General features: G+C 45.4%; 1 pseudogene; it reads right to left on the bottom strand.

Annotated features, from left to right (window-relative positions):
* Positions 1-1,596: 1,596 nt before the first annotated feature.
* Positions 1,597-2,208, bottom strand: LOC120858110 (annotated as a pseudogene).
* Between the last annotated feature and the right edge of the window lie 13,848 nt (positions 2,209-16,056).

Here is a 16,056-nt window from a genome sequence, read left to right as displayed (position 1 = left end):
AACCTAGATAGCATATTCAAAAGCAGAGACACTACTTTGCCAACAAAGGTCCGTCTAGTCAAGGCTATGGTTTTTCCAGTGGTCATGTATGGATGTGAGAGTTGGACTGTGAAGAAGGCTGAATGCTGAAGGATTGATGCTTTTGAACTGTGGTGTTGGAGAAGACTCTTGAGGGTCCCTTGGACTGCAAGGAGATCCAACCAGTCCATCCTAAAGGAGATCAGTCCTGGGTGTTCTTTGGAAGGAATGATGCTTAAGCTGAAACTCCAATACTTTGGCCACCTCATGCGAAGAGTTGACTCATTGGAAAAGACTCTGATGCTGGGAGGGATTGTGGGCAGGAGGAGAAGGGGATGACAGAGGATGAGATGGCTGGATGGCATCACCGACTCAATGGACATGAGTTTGAGTGAACTCCGGGAGTTGGTGATGGACAGGGAGGCCTGGCGTGCTGCGATTCATGGGGTCGCAAAGAGTTGGACGTGACTGAGCGACTGAACTAACTAACTAACTAACTATGAAGGAAAACTGTCTCAATTCAACTTTTATTATCCTCATCATGAGTATGCAAGGTATGTAGACAAAAGCTTTTTATCACCTAACTATATGAAAGATAAAACACTGTAATAATTCATGCGATCCAAAATGGGCAAAAGGAAAAGACTAGCTTCTGCTCAAGGAGAAAATGTTCAGACCTATGGAAAGGACAATACTAATAAAAAGTTGTATTTGTTTAGAAGCATTCAGAATGTCAACAAAACAGCTGCAACTTTTTTCTTTTTTTGCAATTACAGGGTGGTGTTCAGTTAACAGAATAAGAATTATTTCATATAAGCTTCATCAGAGACAACTGAAGATGAAAAACACTTCCATTCCCATATGTAACTAACTTGAGCTATGCACCAACAAGAACTGCTTTAAATTTCCAGGCAAATCTGCAACCCCCATAATAGTACCAGGCAGGGTCAGTAGCTGTTGAAAATATCACTGGGACAGGGCCATCTAAAGACACATTTGGTAGTATGTTACCTATATAAAAAAAGACACTGTGCAGTTTAAAAACAAATCTTACACAGCCTCACATTCCAGTTTTTTTCTTTGAAAGGAGTGAGCTGTCCACATGGGGGTTAAATTCTTTATAGACAAGAGAAAAAAAAAAACAACTGGGTTAGAAGCAACTTACTCATCATCTTCCTCTTCATTTTCTTTTTTAAAAAACTGTTGACTTATTTATTTCTGGCTGCACTGGGTCTTCATTGATGCCGGCTTTTCCCTATTTGTGGTGAGTGAGGGCTGCTCTCTAGTCACAGTACACAGGCTTCTCATTATGGTAGCTTTTCTTGCTGCAGGGCTCCAGGCTCAGGGGACTCAGTAGTTGCGGCTCGCGGGCTCTCCTCATATTCCTTCTTACTCTCGCTTCTTTCAGCCTTTGACGACTCCTTTGGTTGCTGCATCGCGATAGTCAGTCATGTCTGACTCTTTGCAACCCCGACTCTGAGCCACCGGGGAAGCCTCCTATTAAGAGATATTTCTAAGTATAAAGACAGGTCAACTTAAAAAGTGTCAGCAGATAGATGCTTGACTTTATCTTCTAATCTATAAAAATATGGAAGCTTCACGAACTTGCATGCCATCCTTGTGTAGGGCCAGGCTACTCTTCTGTATCGTTGCCGCGTTAGTATATGTGCTCGCTGTTGCTGCGTCGGGTCTCCCTTTGGCCTTGCATGCAGCAACGCTCTTCTGGGACTTTCCCTCCAGCTGAGCCGCCTTCTTCTCGCAAGGCTGCCTGACATCTGCTGCAGTGTTAGCCCACACCTCTCCCAGTCCCTTTGCAGCTTCACCAGTGAAGAGGCCAGGGTGCTCCCCTTTGATTTTTGGACACTACTCAGAACAAAACCAGGAAAAGGCCGAAGGAGGCCTCTTGGGTACATTGGGATCTTTGAACTTCTTTCTGTTTCCTCTTTAGGAGGGATATCAATTTTAATTTCTTCTGCGTGACGGGCCTTCTCTGCCTTTGCCGTGTCTATGAATGTCCCTTTCGCTTGAGCAAACGTGATCCTCCACCTCTCTGCACACTTCTTAGAAAGCTCTGAGATGTTGACTGAGCATCTGGGTGCTTCTTCTTGTGCTCCTCCCAGCAAGTTCGCACAGAAAATGCATATGATGTTTTTCTCTTGGCGTCTTAGGATCTCCTTGGCCCACGTTTAGTTATTTTTCCTCAGCCATGCACAGGGTCACCCAGTGCTACCCGGCTCTCACTTGCCCTGGTGCCATCTCTGAGAAACTCAACATGCTGCGATGGCTGTGAGAGTGGGAGCCAGACACAGCCTCCTCACTCTCTCCAATCTGTCAACAACCGTACATTTTGTGTCTGTCTGACAGGGTCTTTCAAAAATAGATAATCTGGGGACTTCCCTGGCAGTCCAGTTAAGATTTCAAACTTCCATTGCAGGAGCATGGGTTCTGTCCCTAGCCAGGGAACTAAGATCCCACATGCCTTGAGGTACAGATGGAAAAATAAAATCTGAATTTAAAAGAAATATAGAGGAGGGGGGAATATTTTAAATAATACCATAGGTGGGAATCTCTAAAGGACAAATGACCTGGTTTCTTCAATATGTAAGTTGAAAGGAAAAAAAAGAAAGACAAAAGGGAAAAACCTATAGATTACAAGAAGCTCAAAATGTGCATCAGTCACTTGCAATATGTGGACCTTATTTCAGTTCAGTTCAGTTGCTCAGTCGTGTCCAACTCTCTGCGACCCCAAATTATAGCACTCCAGGCCTCCCTGTCTGTCACCAACTCCTGGAGTTCACTCAAACTCATGTCCATCAAGTCAGTGATGCCATCCAGCCCTCTCATCCTCTGTCATCCCCTTCTCCTCCTGCCCACAATCCCTCCCAGCATCAGAGTCTTTTCCAATGAGTCAACTCTTCGCATGAGGTGGCCAAAGTATTGGAGTTTCAGCTTTAGCATCAGTCCTTCCAAAGAAATCCCAGGGCTGATCTCCCTCAGAATGGACTGGTTGGATCTCCTTGCAGTCCAAGGGACCCTCAAGAGTCTTCTCCAACACCACAGTTCAAAAGCATCAATTCTTCGGTGCTCAGCTTTCTTCACAGTCCAACTCTCACATCCATACATGACCACTGGAAAAACCATAGCCTTGACTAGACGGACCTTTGTTGGCAAAGTAGTGTCTCTGCTTTTGAATATGCTATCTAGGTTGGTCACAAGTTTCCTTCCAAGGAGTAACCATCTTTTAATTTCATGGCTGCAGTCACCATCTGCAGTGATTTTGGAGCCCAGAAAAATAAGGTCTGACACTGTTTCCACTGTTTCCCCGTCTATTTCCCATGAAGCGATGGGACCAGATGCCATGATAGTTTTCTGAATGTTGAGCTTTAAGCCAACTTTTTCACTCTCTTCTTTCACTTTCATCAAGAGGCTTTTTAGTTCCTCTTCACTTTCTGCCATAAGGGTGGTGTCATCTGCATATCTGAGGTTATTGATAGTTCTCCCGGCAATCTGGACTCCAGCTTGTGCTTCCTCCAGCCCAGCGTTTCTCATGATGTACTCCAAACAAACTGTGAAAATAACCAAACATGCAAACCTGAACTGAGTGAATATTTGATATGAAGCAATTATTGTTAATTTTTAAGGTCCAATAATGATATTATGGTTATGTCCTTGGTTAGGAGTTCTTATCTTTTGGAGATTCAAGTTGAAATATTTACAGATTAAATAACAGAAAGCCATGGGGGAGGGGTGTATAGGTGAAAAAAATACAAATGAGTTGATAGTTATTGTTGGGTGATGGGTACATGGAGTTTTATTATATATTTTCTCTACTTTTATTTTTGCTTGAAATTCTCCATAATATGTTTTTAATACAAAAAATGGCCTCCTTCATGGTGCCTAGATCAGTATTTTCTCTGTGAAAAATATGTACTGAATTGTCAGACAGCATCAGCTTTAGGGTCATCTGGGCTGCAACACCCATTTTCAGTGCTGATATTCACCCAATATCTTACATACAACGACCGCTCCCTGCCTTCTTAGAATTCCCATCAGGCCCTCATGTAGGACATGAATAGACAACCGATCAGAGCTGAATGCACCTGGGGTAGCAACCAAGTCACAGATAGGTGAGCCAATCAGATTCTCTCTCCGTGACTTGAAATAAGATGCTAAGACTTGGTCAGACAAGAAGGGGCCCTACAAATGAAAGATTTTATAGGGTGGAGGGCAAAAGTCTGTACCACATGCTTTCACATGAAAAGAAGTTCAACTTCACGCACTGTAAGAGACATACAAATTGAAACTACAATGAAAAACCATTCCGTTCCCATCAAATTAGCAAAAATTCAAAAGTGTAGCAACGTATATGGTTGGCAAGGTGGTGATGATACAGGGACTCTCATATATTGCAGGTAATAATACAAACAAGTACAGCCCTGTGGAGAGGAAGTTGGTAATACCTATCACGTACCTTGTGGGCCAGAAATCCCATTTCTAAGAATTTAAGCTCAAAAGACACCTCGAACAATACAAAACTCATAGGCACAGGGTTATTTATTACAGCATTATGGGTAAGTAACAACTGCAAAATACTGGAATATTCCTTTCTGTCTGTGTATATTCCTTGTGTCTGGCTTCTTTGATTCAAGGTTTTTTGAGATTAGTCTCTGTTATCATGTGTATCATAGCTCATTCCTATTTATTACAGAATAGCGGTCCACTGTATGGGTCCGCCACAATTTCTTGATCCAGTCATCCGGTGATGGACATCTTCATGTTTCCAGGTTTTTTACTATTATGAATAATGTGACTATGAAAATTCATATACAAGTCTTTGTGTGGATGTAGAGTCTCATTTCTCTTAGGCTAATACATGCGAGTAAAGTTTCTAGGTCACATGGTAAACATAAAACTTTACAAGACAGATTTATTTTAAAAACTGCCAATTTTCCCCAAAGTGGTTCCAATAGCAATATATGAGCATTTTAGTCATCCACATCTTTGTCAATGATATTATTGTCCTTCTCTTAATTTTAGCCATTCTAGTGAGTGTAATGGTATATCATTGTGGTTTTAATACGAATTTCCTGATGACTAATGTTCTGGAGCATCTTTTTTATGTGATTATTGGCCCCTGGTATATCTTATTGGTGAACCAGGACCTCATGGAGAAATTGTTCATTCCAGAGCTAAAACATCACAGCCACAGCAGATTCCTTGACATATATACACACCTTGCGACTTGCAACCAAGGCTTCTGGATTTGAACCACTCTGAACTGACCTCCTGGAGGGCAGAAATTGTATTCTTTTTTGTTGCCTCCCTGAGAATCGCAGGGACGGCGGGGCCTGGTGGGCTGCTGTCTATGGGGTCGCTCCGAGTCGGACACGACTGAAGCGACTTAGCAGCAGCAGCATGCCTAGGGCGTGGCATTTAATGGACGCTCACGATGGTTTCCTGGAATGAATTTATTTCTGTAGCTCTGTTAATGTGTTACTACCTGGAAATCGACAGTTTCCATCCATCCCTGGGTCGGAAAGATCCCCTGGAGAAGGGAATGGCTACCCATTCCAGTGTTCTTGGAATGGGTATGCCATTTACACTCACAGTATTCACCCATATTGTGACTGTAGAGGGCAGTTCTTATGTTGGTCTCGCCTGACCCCACTCCTGCAGCTGCGTTCTGGACTCGATGGAACGGAATGACCTCACTTGTGTGTCTGGGGCCTTGGGTGCAATGGCTGGAATGTTTGAAAGAAATGGGCCTCTCTCTCCACTGGCTCTCATATCCTGGACGTCTCAGCATAGCCATTTCAGGCCAAAATCCCAAGAGGACCAAAGTAGGAGCTCCTAGGTCTCTTGAGACTTGCTTAGAAGTCAAAAATAACCTCTGCTATGTTCTGTTGGCCAAAGCCAGTCAAAAGGCCAGCCCAGATTCAAGGGGTGGAGAATTAGACTCCATCTCTTGGTAGGAAGAGCAGCAAAGAACTTGTGGCCATTTTAATCCACCACATGATCTGATAACAGTAGCATACCCCAAGTGCTATGAAACCAAATATATTTAAAAAGTGTCAGAACAGAGCTGAAATGTGGATAGGGAACACAACTGAACTAAAACTTGTTTTTATTTTTCTGGCTGTGGGGTACCTCGGTTATTTTGTTTTATTTCTAGAAAGAAAATGTCAAGAGAAAAATTGTGAGGGTGGTGGAGAGAGTTCAGATCACCAAGACACAATAGAAGGAGATAGAGCTGTTTGTCCTGGTGATGAAAAGGCTCAGAGGAGATGGGGAACTGATTCCAAGTGTTCAGAAGACTACTACATATTAGGAGGCTTGTTCGTGTGCTACCAGAGAGCAGAACTAGAACCAGGAGGTAGACATTTCAGGGAAGCAGATTTTCCTTAATTTAAGAGAGAACTAACAATCAGAGATGTACATAAACGAGATGAACTACCACAAGAGATGGGCCTCCCTGGTGGTTCAGAAGGTAAACAATTTGCCTGCAACACAGGAGACCCAGGTACAATCCCTGGGTCGGGAAGATTGCCTGGAGAAGGGAACGGCTACCCACTCCAGTATTCTTAGCTAGAAAATTCCAAGGACATAGGAGTCTGGTGGGCTAGTTCATGGGGTCACAAAGAGTTGGACATGACTGAGTGACTAACACTGACTTTTTCACCACAAGAAACAGTGAACCACCCTCCACTGTGGTATGGAAACAAATGTTGGTGATCACTGTTCTAGAAAGTAGGAGTTATTCATGCATCTGGTGGGGCCTCCAGGATTCCTCCCAACTTTGAGATTTGATGATGCCACTCCCTTCTATTGTTACCGTGGGGCCTCTGTGATATGCGCGTTACCCAACTGCTAGTTCCCTGGGCAGTTTCCAGAACCTCTATGCGGCCAGTGGCTCCCTGAGCTCTGCAAACCCCTAAGTGACAGCTGGGTGGCACCCATCCTTCCTGAAGTTCTCTGACAGTTTTGCTCCTTCAGTTTGCTATTGTTCTCAGATTTCCTTCTGATGTTTTCCAGGAGGTGAAAAGGATCCGTCTTACCCTGTCTGGGGTGGATGTGTTTCTTGCAGCCCAGAGACAACCACCAACATTGACTCCTTTCTTTTCAATTATTTATTTGGCTGGGCTGGATCTTAGTTGTGGCATGCAGGATCTTTTTGTTGCAGCCTTCGGGTTTCTCTAGCTGTGGTGCAACGGCCTCTCTCTAGTTGTCCGTGGGCTAAGTAGTTGCGGTATATGGATTTATTTGCCCCATGGCATGTGGGATCTTAGTTCCCCAACCAGGGATGGAAACCAAGTCCCTTGCATTGCAAGGCAGATTCTTTTTTTTAACTTATTTATTTTTGGCTGTGCTGGGTCTTCATTGCTGCATGTGGGCTTTTCTTTAGTTGCAGTGAGTCAGGGATACACTGTAGTTGTGGTGCACAGGCTTCTTTTTGCAGCGGCTTCTTTTGTTGCAGAGCACAGGCTGTATGGTGCTCGGGCTTCGGTAGCTGCGGCACACGGGCTCAGTAGCTGTGGTTCCTGGGCCTGAGAGCACAGGTTCGATAGTTGTGGTGCAAGGGCTCAGCTGCTTTGCAGCATGTAGAATCTTCCCAGACCAGGGATCGAACCCGTGTTTCCTGCATTGGCAGGCGGATTGTTTACCACTAAACCACCAAGGAAACCCTAAGCTAAGTGAGATCTCTTTCTTCCTGTGTTTGAAGATTTTTCCTCCTCAGGGTGCCATCTTCTCTCACTCCTTTGCATCCACAGAAGGCAAGGCTACCTCTCCTTCCTGCTTAGTTTAGGGGGAGGTGGGCTGTGGCAAGGCAGCGCCTGCATCTCCTCTGGAGCATGTTTGCCAGAGACCTGCTTTTCACAAGCTGCTCAACCCTGTGCTGTTTCAGTATGCGTTCTGCTTGCTGGTGGTTGTCTGTAAGCCTTGCTGGTTTGGAGTTGTGAAGAATCCTGGGGGTAGAGAAGAGGCTTGGGGACTCCCTCTGTTCAGCTGCCAGAAAACCATTTCCCAACATGGGGTCTGGGCTCTTGCTGCTGCAGCTAATGGGAAGGACGGCTGTGGATCTCACCATCTGTCAGCCAGCGAGAGGGAGGAGCAGGAACTCAGCTCATTCATGCTCCCTCTTTGTAAGAGCAAGAGCTGAGGAGTGGTCTGCATCACCTTCGCGGTTCACTCCCAAACCATTAGCCAGAGCCCAGGCAAGAGACGCACCTGGCTTTAAGAAGGCTGGCACCTCTCTAATTTTGGAAGAAGAGGAGACTAGGTACTGGGGGACAGCAGGATTCTCCACCCACTCTCGCCCTCCAGTTGGTGTCTAATACAGTAGTATAAATATGCACATTTTTGCAAGGAAAAAACAATAACAAAGTGATACACTTAGAGCAGCAGAACTTTAAAAATATAAAGATCAGCAACTTGTGGTGCCAGAGAGCAAGGAAGTGCTTAAAAATAAAAAAGATGTCAGATCGAGGAACTAGCTTGAAAGAACACCCAGTGGCTAAAGCTGGGACAATCTGGGTGATGAAATTGGTAGTGTAGTATGGATTATAACCCAAAGCATAGAATATGCATAACAGTTTTGCATAAATTAATGATTCAGCATATAGATTCTTGTTTAGTCACTAAGTCATGTCTGACTCTTTTGCAGCTGCAAGGACTATAGCCCACCAGGCTTCTCTGTCCATGGGATTCCCCAGGCAAGAATATTGGAGTGGATTGCCATTTCCTTCTCCAGGGGACCTTCCCGACCCAGTGATCAAAACTTCATCTCCTGCATTGCAGGCAGATTCTTTACAGCTGAGCCACAGGGGAGCCTTTTATATGAATAGGGGACAAAAGGCAAATGTCCCTTACAGAAGAATTCCAAATAATACAAGTAGCCACTCCACCCGTAGTAGGTGGAGCTTAATTCTCATCTCTTGTGGGCTGAACCGAGTGAATACAGAACGGAAAGGAGGGAAACGGCCATTTTACAGTGGAGGAATCTGGCCAACACCACCTTAACCAAGTGATCAAGGTTAACATCCCCAGTGACGAGTCAGGGCAGTATCTTCTCCGTCAACAGGATGTGATAGGAGGCCCTTCATCTCTTCAGGGCTCTTCCTGAAAGCTCATAACCCCACTCTGACCATGAGAAAAACACCAGAAAAATCCTACTTCTGGCTGGTTTGTGGATTGGGGGACATTCTGTAAAATATCTTTTACCAATACTCCTCAAAATAGCCAAGGTCATGATAAACAAGGAAAGAGAAACTATCACAGACCAGAGATGGTTAAGGAGACATGGTAACTAAGTGCAAGACAGGGTCCTGGTTTGGATCCTGGAACTGAACACTGTAAAAGCAGCTGAAATCCACGTAGAGCCTAGAACCTAGTTAAAAATAATATACTGGGACTTCCCTGGAGGTCCAGTTGTTAAGACTTTGCCTTCCAATGCAGAGGTTGTGGGTCTGATTCCTGGTGGGGAAGCTAAGATCCCATATGCCTCTGGCCAGAAAACCAAGACAGAAAGTTGAAGCAACAGTGTAACAAATTCAATAAAGATTAAAAAAAAAAAATAAGATACCCATGTCCATTTCTTTTCACAAAGTACCATTTTACAAAGTTTTAACAAAGTACTATTGTATCGTAAGAAGCTAAAGTTAGGGGGAAAGGGGTGGGTTATATGGGGACTCTATATTTTATCTTTACAATGTTTCCATAAAATCTAAAATTATTTCAAACTAAAAAATCTATTACTATATACGTATAGGTACGTTTTGTTGTTGTTATTATTGAGTCACTAAGTTGTGTCTGACTCTTGAAATACATCCCCAAAGGATTTTGTACCTGTCTAGAAATTCCTCCTAAGTTCTAAATTTACATCATTATAGGGAATCCTTTTAATTCAGATGGATCTTCAAAAAAACTCAATTAAGGGACTTCCCAGGCAGTCCAGTCTCTCGAGAAAGAGGAAATTCTTTTCTTCTGGGATCTCACAATTTAGTCGGGGAGAAAACTAACATATCTACTGCATAATCATGACATAGGTAGATAGCACCATTTAGGGAAGTGTAAGTGAACTGTGGTGTTGGAGAAGACTCTCGAGAGTCCCTTGGACTGCAAGGAGATCCAACCAGTCCATTCTGAAGGAGATCAGCCCTGGGATTTCTTTGGAAGGAATGATGCTAAAGCTGAAACTCCAATACTTTGGCCACCTCATGAGAAGAGCTGACTCATTGGAAAAGACCCTGATGCTGGGAGGAGAAGGGGACGACAGAGGATGAGATGGCTGGATGGCATCACTGACTCAATGGACGTGAGTCTGAGTGAACTCCGGGAGTTGGTGATGGACAGGGAGGCCTGGCGTGCTGCGATTCATGGGGTCACAAAGAGTCGGACACGACTGAGCGACTGAACTGAACTGAACTGAACTGAACTGAAGCTCTATGCGAACTCAGTGAAAAGACTTGCTTCTAGCTGCAAGAATCTGGGAAAGCTTCATGGAGGAAGTGACATTTAAATTGGACTCTGAAAGATGAGTAGGATTTGAATAGGATTCGAATAGGATTCGAATAGGATTCTGGGGTCCTTCCGCTGTTGGCTCTAGTACCCAGGATTAGCCGCTGTTCATACGTCTCTCCAGCAGAGGGCAGGCTGAGCAAAGATGGGCTAGAAAGTCCTATCTTTTGGTCAAGTCTCTCGGGGTGGTCTCAGCACTCCCTGAACTGACTAGATAGTTTTTCAGGCTTGCTAAAAATAGTGAGTCATCGCTATACTTGTTTTGGAGTTATTAAACTCAAGTGTGTGCTCCATATTTACACCTTAGGCTTCGCCTGAAATTGATATACCGAGTTTGCATTTTCTATCAGTTTCTTGTAGGTCAGGGCAGTCAGAAGTCTGGAACCACCTCTCCTTGGGTGCTGATGATGTCCTTTCTAGAGAAGTCAGGCCAGGCAGATTTCAGTGGTCCAGGCTGGGCAAGGTGAAAGGAATGCTTCTCTAGGTTGCCGTGGAAAGAGGTTCACCCCTTATTTTGTCCCTTCTCCATAAAGAATTGAAGATTGCTCTGGTGCTTGAACTTTCTGCTGTCTTAGGTCAAGTGGTTTACTAAGGAAACATTCCCACTTCTGTAAGGAGCTGTGGAAAGCAGAATAGGGAAGGAGAAGCTAGTGTCTGACTTCAGCTGAAGTCCCAACCTCAGTCTGATCCTGTGGAGAGCTCAGGAATATAACTGGTAGCCAAGCTGGGGCAAAGGAACTCTTCCTTCCTATTCCCGCACCCATCAGTCACTGGTTTCCACTGCCCCAGGGAACATAGTAAACTCACAGGCACTTCCAGCTTCTTGGTGCCTCTGGGTGAGGTAGCTTCTGGAACGCTTGTGTTACACTCTGCAGACTCTTGTTGGCAGGAACCCTTAGGAGTGAACACAGCAGCCAGGGGTGGACAGAGAGCTGGTGAGAGGGATCTGAGGGGGCCAGTGGCAGCACTCCCAGCATCTGCTACTCTCTGCAAGGCCCCTTCTGTTTATCAGGCTCCCCATGATGGAGGACTTTGTCCCCGCCACCCCCCACCTCCCGCCCCGCCCCAGGGAGAGCCTCTGGGAAACCAAGGAAGGTTTCAAACCCTCCCTTCAGAGGCATTTCCCAGGATCTCAGCACTGCCTTTGTTGCTCTCAGGAACGTAGATTTTCATTGCAGGGTTTTCTTCACCATCTCCGAACCCCTCCTTGCCCAGCTCCTTGAAACTTATCCTGCCAGAGTTCTCTACTCCCAGCAATTGTCACTTCAGAAACTCCCTGTTTCCTCTGCCTCCCAATGCAGGGGACGTGGGTTCCATCCCTAGTCCAGGAAGATCCCACAACTACTGAGCCAGCACTCTAGAACCTGTGAACGGCGACTAGTGAGCCCACTCGCTGAAACTACTGAAGCCCGCCTGCTTAGAGCCCATGCTTTCCAACATAAGAAGCCATCTCAAAAGAAGCCTGAGCACCGCAACTAGAGAGCAGCACCTGCTCGCTACAACTAGAGAATGCCCACACACGGCAGCAGAGACCCAGCGTAAACAAAACCAATTTTCTTAAAAAAGAAAGAAGCCCCGTGTGTGTATGAATGGCAGAGAATGCTCCAAGAGGCGTACATTTTATCCCATTGACCCTCTGTTTCACTGAAGAGTAAGTTCTTTGAAGGGCAGGGCTGGGTCCAATCACTATTCACGCAGCTTACTATGGAGTCTCCCCCTGTGGTTCATAGACGTCCAGCGTCAGACTAACAGGAAGTGCTTGTAAAAATATTAACCCTCCTTCCCCTCCACATACAATGAAGAAGTCTGGGAATCTGTTTTTTTCACAAGTTCCCTATGTGACTGGTGCTCATTAAAGAATGAGAACCACTGCTGAGCATCCAGGGGCAGGGTGGGTTCTCCACTGAATTTTCATAGGTGGCTGACTCCCTCAGTGGCTCAGATGGTAAAGAATCTGCCTGCGATGCAGGAGACCCAGGTTCAGTCCCTGGGTTGGGAAGATTCCCTGAAAAAGGGCATGGCAACCCACTCCAGTATTCTTGCTGGGAGAATCCCACGGACAGAGGAGCCTGGCGGGCTATAGTCCATAGTGTCCCACAGAGTCGACTAAGCAACCAACACTTTTTCACTTTCACCACCTCACCCAGCATGCTGTCCCTTATATCTGCTTGACTTTCTCAAGCAGGTATAAAACAATAGCATTAATTACCTTATTTGTTTTGCCTGTTGCTTCTAGCCTCTCCCCATTCCCATTAGAACTAATAAGCTTCATGAGGGCAAAGATCTGTCTCCCTGAATGGGGTACTCCAGTGCCTGGATGGCAGCATCTGCAACTGCAGGTGTTCAGGGAATATTTGTTGCATGAATGAATGAAGCATTTCTGTGGAGAGGGATCAGTGCAGCTGAAGACAAAGATTATCCCACTTTCTAATCTTCTTTCATCACAGACATTATGCTGGGAGTCCCCAAGGCCACCCTCAGGCTCAGTGATTCACTGGAAGGAACCAGAGGACCCAGAAAAGCTCTCATACGCACAGTTATGGTTTATTACTCCAAAAGGATACAGATAAAAGTCGGCAAAGGGGCAAAGAATCTGGGTTTAAGTCCAGGAGAAAGCGGGCTCAGTCTGCAGGTGTCCCCTCCCGCTGGAGTTACATGAGGATGAGAAACTGTTTGTGGCAACACATGCGAAGTATTGCCAAGACAGGGGCATAGCCAAGCCTTGTTTCCAGGGCTTTCACTGGGGGCCAGTCAGGTAGGCATGCCATGCCCAGTGGCTGACCTTAGCTGCCCAGTCTTTAGCTCTCTGCCTCCTAGAGGTCAAACTGATACACATAGTTTCAAGGCCTTCAACAGGCAAAAACAAGTATTAGCCAAAAGTTACACTGTTGGCATTAAGTATCTGGACATACTGGTACTGTCTGGCCCAAGGTCTCAGGTATTGAAAAGAAATTTTTTTTGTCAAGCAGGATATTATAAAGGCTTGAAGGTTATTTCCTAGGAGCCAAGTCAAGGGCCAGTTCAGAAGAGAGGCCTTTCTTTGAAATGTGCACAGTTTGAGCAACCCAGGCCTGCTGAGTTAACCTTTCTACACAGACATCAAAATCATGCCCTCAGCATGGACACAACTGAGGTTGTTCTGTAATTAAACTGTTTGGTATTGATCTGACTTCTCCTTAAACACAATTGTACCTAATTAGCATACACTTGCATACTAATTCTGCCTCAGAGTTGGACTGAATGTTCATTTAACCAAAAGTTATCAAGGATTTACCATGTGCTAGGTACAGTTCCTCACTGGGAATGCAAGAATGAACAGAAGAGACCTTGTCTCTGTCTTCAAGGAGTTTAGAGTTTTAGGCCTATAAAGACAGTTTTTGGACTTTGGCATGTAAAGGATTATTCTGAAATGACCAGTTTCAAAGGTAGGCAGGGAAAAGGGACCATGGAATAAATATAATAAAGATGTAAAAATAAAAAGATAAAGATGTGCATAAGAAAGTTACTACCAAACGGTCAGCTCTGCCCTTTGGAATTGCTACTGCAGATCCTGGGGATTCTCCTGTGGTTTGTCTGAGTCTGGAGATTTGCTAGAAGCAAGGCTGCCTTCTGAGATTAAGGACAGACAGAGAATATCAATTTTGTGTTCATGTTTATTTATCACTTATATGGCAGCTGGGACTGCAAGGAGATCCAACCAGTCCATTCTAAAGGAGATCAGTCCTGGGTATTCTTTGGAAGGAATGATGCTAAAGCTGAAACTCCAATACTTTGGCCACCTCATGCAAAGAGCTGACTCACTGGAAAAGGCTCTGATGCTGGGAGGGATTGGGGGCAGGAGGAGAAGGGGACGACAGAGGATGAGATGGCTGGATGGCATCACCAACTCGATGGACATGGGTTTGGGTGAACTCCAGGAGTTGGTGATGGACAGGGAGTCCTGGTGTGCTGCAATTCATGGGGTTGCAAAGAGTTGGACACGACTGAGCGACTGAACTGAATTGAACTGAACTGAACTGAATATGGCTGCTACTATGATAGACACTTCATTGGTGTTAACCCACTGCCACCCTGTGCCCTTATCTGCAGCCTCCCCCACCCTATGCTCCTGATGCAGGCTGTGCGTGCTAGGAGGGCAGCAGAAATCACTAGCTCTGCCCTGGAGCCCCTTCTGAACCCAGCACTTTCCTACTCTCAAATGTTCATCAGCTTAGCCCTCCCGATCCCAGACTCATGTCTTCCTTAGCCTCTCCCTAGCCAGCCCCTTTCTTTATATTCTTAGGAAGCCATTTCTTATAGGAACATACTCCCTATATTGCACTTTCTGCTAATGCTTGTGGCACTTTGCTTTCACTGAAGCCTGGCTTTCTCCAAATATATTGATTCTCAGCTCAGGTAATCAATGAAGTAGTGACAGAATCAGTTTGCAGTCTGAGAAGCCAGCTAGGGCAGTAATGAGGATGGAAACAGGAGTTCAAGAAGAAACACCCAAGGGCAGAGCTGAAGGTCCCAGAGTCACATTTCACTGGATTAAGAAGAGGTAAGGATGGACGAAGGCAGTGACAGATGAAATGGCAGGAGCTTAAGGAAACCCAGAGCTGCCATTAGCCCATAGGGTGCTTTTGTGCAAATTTGACAAAAGTGCTCCTTCCCCACCCAAATGCAACCATGTTGGGGGACAGAGTGTGGGGAGTGAGCGTTAGGTTCCAGCTTCTATTCCCTCTTTGACCCGGGCACCTTTTAGTGCACCTGTGCATGAATACACAGGGTAACCTTGGGAAACCCAGGTCAGAAGAGGCAGCCCTGACTCTGTTCTCCTCCCCAGATCAGCGGGCCAGCCCAAAGGCAGTTTGGCAAATTTCTCCACTCCAAACATCCCAGTCCAAGGGGCAGGGCAGACACAGCTGTAGAATTTGGGTGCCGTGGTTTTCAGAGTCTGGCGGCCATCTAGAAGGGCTCTGTCAGGAAAGAAAGACCTTGGCAAGTCATCCCAGGGCCAGTAGGGGCAAGGAAGGAATATAATAAGGAAGGGGAATAATGCTGGAGCCCTGTGGCTGCTGGGCCCCAAAACAGGGGAGCCAGGCAAACAGAGCTCCATGTCATTACTTTTTGTCCTGGCCCTCACACCACCCTCCCTAAGACACCCAAGTTCCACATCAATACCAGCATCTCAGATTCTGTTTCTCTAGATATTATTTCTATATCTCTCAGCTCAGCATCAGCTCAGTTTAGCCCCAGCAAATGCTTGTGGATTAAACATAGAGAACCATTCTTTCTGTGACCATCATTTTTATGGTATTTATGCACCATAAAACAAACACTAAATACGTGATATGTATGTTGTGTTATAGCAGAGAAATTACAAAAGCATCATAAAGTGATAGGGATGGAAGCAATCTTAAACTTATTGAAATTCAACATCCTCTCTTTACAGAGAAGGAAACTGAATCCAACGTAGAGAAGTGTCTTACTCAGAGCCTCCCAGTTGGTGAATGGCAGAGCTGGGATGAGGAGCTGAAAGAA

Source organism: Oryx dammah, unplaced genomic scaffold (assembly GCF_014754425.2).
Source record: "Oryx dammah isolate SB20612 unplaced genomic scaffold, SCBI_Odam_1.1 HiC_scaffold_29, whole genome shotgun sequence".
Lineage (NCBI taxonomy): Eukaryota > Metazoa > Chordata > Mammalia > Artiodactyla > Bovidae > Oryx > Oryx dammah.
The sequence above is the reverse complement of the archived record's forward strand: the minus strand, read 5'-3'. Positions and strand labels throughout refer to the sequence as shown.